We start from the raw sequence: 5,478 nt of genomic DNA on the forward strand, positions 1-5,478 counted from the left end.
TGTTTCCGTGGCCCATTTTGGGAATGGATTGGGGACATGAGGTTTTCCTCATGGCCTTTTTTCCCCTTTATTACGTCTCCCTTTGGTCAGCACTCCATGCCTGCTTGTGCAGCTTGTTCCTGCTCTTGCCCTGGGCTGGACTACGAGCTGTGCTCGGTGGCCCTTGGCTGGATGGATGGTGCCCAGCAAGCTGCTCTGTCAATCCCCTTTCTCAGGCAATAAGACAAGGTAAAACCAAACAGAGAGCACCATTATGCTTGAAAAATGGCAGCTTGCTCTAGCCAAGGGTGAAGATGATGCATGTACCAGTACACTGGGAAAGAAATTAAATTAATGGATTCTTTCCCTCAGGAAGTTATGGCTGGCGATATGCCAGGAAGCAGGGCTTCCTCCTGTGTCGTGGTTGCTCATGATGGCACACTTTGTAAGCCAGGCTGCCGCAACGGGCTCTGTGGGAAGAGTGCAGTGGCTCCAGCCAGCTCTGACTGAGTCAGCTGCAGCCGTGTCCAAAGGGCACTCAGCACTGCCCCATACTGAGCACATCTGTCACATTGCCGATGCCTCTGTGAAAGCAGATTTCGTTAGAAATGGTTTGGGCTGGAAGGCAACTTCAAGTCCATATCTTTCTACTCTTCCGTTCCTCAACAGATGGGCAGCCACGAAAACTGCTTCCTCCAAACTTTGTCCACACTGGCCTTGCACACTTCCAGGGCTGAGGAATCTAAACCCATCTAGGGCAAGTAATTCCAATGTCTCACCCTCCTCACATAGAGGGACATCTTGGTCAGCTCCACGGGAAAGGGAATAAATCAAATTGCACAGATGGGATTGCACCACAGTGCTTTGTCCAGCCTTTTCCAAGTGATCAAACTGGAAGAATTTTTACAGAAAGAAATAGAAATCAGAGGCTGAGGTTTGAGTGCAAAAGCTACTTTATTGAGTCAAAAGAAGAAAATATGGAGGCTCAGAGAGGGCACCCCAGGGAAGCCACTAAAATGCAGCAGCATGTCCTAAAATGCACAGTAAAATGCAGCAGCAGCAGCATCCTGGGCTGCCAAGGGAAGCAAGTCAGCAGGAACCACTAGGCTGGCATTGAGTGGAGGTGACAGTAATGGAAAAGAAGACAAAAAGAGGAGGAGAAGAAGGAAACAATAGTCCAAAGCCTTAAATCCATATTTAGTGTTAGATTCCATTTTCATTCTATCATCGCATTCCAAGTTGCCAGAGGCTCTTGCCTGAGCATGTGGGCGACAGCATCTCTAGCAGGGACGACAGCATCTGCTACCACCACAGCCGCTGGTGATGCAGGAGATGTCAAAGCCCCCAGAGCTGATGGGAACTCCCTGAGAGCTGAGGATGCTGCCAACAGCAGCAGAGGTGGAGGATCCCACGGCGGTGTTCTGTGGGGAGGAGCTGAGGATGGGGCCAGGCAGGGTCACCAGCACAGCAGGCGGCTGAATGACCACGTGGGAGCTCTGGCACTGCCTGACACAGCACTCATTGCAGCTGCTGGCCAGCGGGCAGGGGCCGCAGGGCTGGCAGCAAGGCTCGCAGGGCCGGCACTGCTGGCACTTCTCAGAGCAGGACATGTCTTGAGCCTGGCGCTGCACCTGGCACAGAGGACAGGAATGAAGCAGAGGACACGCACACCTGAGACACAGCCCACAAGGCACCCCCAGCAGGACAAGGCCCCTGCTGCCTACCCAGCTCCAGGCTGGGCAGGCCCAACCTGGGGATCCTTTGCCTGAGCCCAGCACGGTCCTGCCCAGCTCAGCCAGGCCCAGCTGGGCTCCTGCCTAACCTGGATGCAAATCAGCACCTCAGCCCAGCCTCAGCCTCTGGCCACAACACACGCTCTCCCCTCTGCCCACACCACCACCACAGCAGAACACGCTCAGAAGAACAAGGAGCAGGAAGAAGGGGCCAGAAAGGCCAATGTCTTCTTGGAGAGGGTGGAGGAGAAAGGGGCTTCCAACTCACCTGGTTCCCAAGGAGAAGGAGGTGACAGAAGTGGTTGAGAGAGCCACCAGTTAGGCTGCCTTTTATCCTGGCCCCACAGTGCCTCAGGGTCCTCAGTTTGTGCTGCACAAGTGACGATATTCCTGCATGATCCCAAATGAATGGAAAGATCTCTTGGAATGGTATGGCATGACTTGGATTTTCCCTCCACAATGACACTGCATTTCCTGGCTTACCTCATTGCCATTCCCTCATGGACACTTCTTCTGAGTGCTGGCATGCAAAACTCCATGCTTCCTGGGGGCAAGGATGTGCCAGTGTGATCATGAGAAATGAACTAAGTGCTGAAGGGATCACAAAGAAGAAGGTAAAGACACTCTGAGGCATTCTTTTGGATCTTTTCTGTTCCTGCTGACTGGAAGTGCCTCATGTGGTCCCAGCCCTCCAGTCCTTGGCTCATCACCCAATGGCTCTCCTTCATGCCTTGCCTTCGAGGTGAAATTTCTTTGCCTTCCTCCTTGGGCTTCACAGTGCATGAGACTCCTGTAGCACTGCTGCCTGAGATTCTGTCCTACTTGGTGTCCCCAGAATCTGCTGTGGCTGGGATTTCCCCAGCATCTCCTCAGTCACATCCCTTCCTGTGGTCTCTGCCCCCTCTGCTCCCCCACAATAATGTGCATGGCAATGTGGCTATGCCCCAGTGTGTGCGAGTGTCTGCACATGCCTGTGCTTGTGCCCTGCTGGCAACAAACCCTGAGAGCCTCTGGCCTGCACGGGGATGGCTGTGCACAGGGCCCCTTCCCGTTTGCCTGTGCCCGTGTGCTGGGCTCTGTGCATCTGGGCTGATCTCTGAGCACTCGTGGGCAGGCTGGCAGGGTGTCAGTGGTCCTGTGTGTGCGTGTGTGTGTGCACAGCTGGGCCCGAGCTGAGCTCTCAGCCAGCCATTGCACGCCCTGTAGGGCCTTCCCTCCCCAGCAGCGCCAGCCACTGACACACACTCAGCCCCCAGTTCCTTCTCTGCAGGAACGTGGAGAGGGCCCTGGCACCCACATCTCTCGAGGACAATCCCAAACCCAGGTCATCCCTTTGATGCCACCTCCAGGCAGCCTTGAGGCCCTCAGCTGTTTGCCAGGGTCCTTGCTCCTGTCTCATAGGGAGGCTTTGAGATGCCAGGGTTCTGGTGGCTCTTTGGGGATGGGGGAGTCCAGTGGTCACCGTGCCTTTGTCTTGAGCCAGGAGCTGTGGGAAAATGGTGCTGTCAGAGAGAATGGGTCACGTGGAGAAAAACATTTGACCATGTCTAGGAGGTGGAGGCCGGAAGATGGGACAGTTTCTCCTCTGCCACACTCAGAAGGCAAAACTGTGGCAGACTCCAACATGGTGGGAGGATGGTTTTGGTTTTGCTTCTGTTCTCGTGCTTAGTTGATCCTGTGAAACCATTCAGCCCTTGCTGTCTGTTTCCAAGCAGGGCAGAAGGCTAATGTGAGGGCGGTGTTTGAGGAGAGGACGTGGTAGACTATCCCCAGGCAGTGCTGTTTCCCATTCCCTGTGACCTTTGACATCATCTTCTCCTGATGATCATTATTTGGGGAAGACAGGGATGTGTTTGCGAGCTCCAATAGAAAAGGCTCAAAGTAATTGCCACCACCGAGTGTTCACCTTTTGCCCTGAGCTGAATGGGAGAGTTCCCACACAAGGAAGGAGAAAGCAGAGCACCAGCTTTGGATGCAAAATGACTTTATTGACTCTAAACAAGAAAAAGGAGACAGCACAAAGAACACAGCAGGAGCTGGTATACAGTGGGGGTGTCCATTTGCCTGGCCTGATGTGGGAGGGAGAGAGTGAGGGAGGCAAACAGGTCCACCTTGGCTGGCATTGGGTGGTGTTGACAGGAAAGGAAGGGAAGGGAAGAGAATGGAAGAAAACAGCAGTAAACCACGGGCACAAATCAGTTGTTCCAAAGATCCCTCTTCAGTGCAGCTTCACGTTCTGAGGTTGTGGAGGTTCTTGCTCAAGGATGTTGCCAGCAGATTTAGCAGGGACGACAACAACTGCTGCCGTAGCAGCTGGTGATGCAGGAGAGGTCAAAACCCCCAGAGCTGATGGGCACTCCCTGAGAGCTGAGGATGCTGCCAACAGCAGCAGAGGTGGAGGATCCCACAGCGGTGTTCTGTGGGGAGGAGCTGAGGATGGGGCCAGGCAGGGTCACCAGCACAGCAGGCGGCTGAATGACAACGTGGGAGCTCTGGCACTGCCTGACACAGCACTCATTGCAGCTGCTGGCCAGCGGGCAGGGGCCACAGGGCTGGCAGCAAGGGTCGCAGGGCTTGCAGCAGGACATGGCTGGGGCTCACAGGTGCACCTGGCACAGAGGGCAGGGAGAAGTACAAAGTGAGGACACATGAGAATCAAAACTGCACCCAAACCCCCTGCAGGCAAGGCACCTCCTGGCCCACATTGCACAGCCCAGCTCAAAGCCCAGGAGGCACCTCAGCCAAGTCTCTGTGTCTGCACAAGACCTTCTCTCCCCTGCCCTCTCCCAGCACAAGCAGCTCCCAGCCCTCAGCTCCAACAGCCTCTCTCAGCTGAGACCTCCAGCCAGGCAAGAGCTGGCCTTGAAGCAGCAGCAGCAGGAGAAGGAGAAGGGGCTTCACACTCACCTGATTCCTGAGGATGAGGAGGTGAGAGAAGTGGATGAGAGAGCAGAGACTTGGGCTGCCTTTTATAGCAGTCCTGCCCTGCCTCAGGCCCACAGGCACCTTAGTGGAAGCCATAATTTTCTGACCAGCTCATGTCAAATGTGCACCATCCCAGTTAATGGTAGGGGCTGTGTCCTGCTTTCCTGCACTGCAGCCTCTATTTCCTGGCTTCTGCCCTGTGCGTTCCTATCTGAAGACTCCTTCTAAGCCCAGGAGGAGAGGTCCAAGTATTTCCGGGATATAAAAACGTCAGAGTAGGCAGAACGCTGAAATCATGGTCTGGTGGCATTCCATGCAGGCACATGGCATGAACCTGTGCCATTCCTGTGGCTTTCTTTGTGGCAAAGCCCTCAGGGTATCACTCTCATTCTTCCTGTATCCCTGCCCATCTCTCCTGTATCCCTTTCTGACATCCCAGGAGTTCTCACATGCAGCCTGTTTCCGTGGCCCATTTTGGGAATGGATTGGGGACATGAAGTTTTCCTCGTGGCCTTTTTTCCCCTTTATTACGTCTCCCTTTGGTCAGCACTCCATGCCTGCTTGTGCAGCTTGTTCCTGCTCTTGCCCTGGGCTGGACTACGAGCTGTGCTCGGTGGCCCTTGGCTGGATGGATGGTGCCCAGCAAGCTGCTCTGTCAATCCCCTTTCTCAGGCAATAAGACAAGGTAAAACCAAACAGAGAGCACCATTATGCTTGAAAAATGGCAGCTTGCTCTAGCCAAGGGTGAAGATGATGCATGTACCAGTACACTGGGAAAGAAATTAAATTAATGGATTCTTTCCCTCAGGAAGTTATGGCTGGCGATATGCCAGGAAGCAGG

General features: G+C 54.3%; 1 pseudogene; it reads right to left on the reverse strand.

Moving 5' to 3' along the window:
• Positions 1 to 3,716: 3,716 nt before the first annotated feature.
• LOC135286913 (feather keratin Cos2-2-like) lies at positions 3,717 to 4,752 on the reverse strand (annotated as a pseudogene).
• Between the last annotated feature and the right edge of the window lie 726 nt (positions 4,753 to 5,478).

Source organism: Passer domesticus, chromosome 27, assembly GCF_036417665.1.
Source record: "Passer domesticus isolate bPasDom1 chromosome 27, bPasDom1.hap1, whole genome shotgun sequence".
In the NCBI taxonomy this organism is placed as follows: Eukaryota; Metazoa; Chordata; class Aves; order Passeriformes; family Passeridae; genus Passer; species Passer domesticus.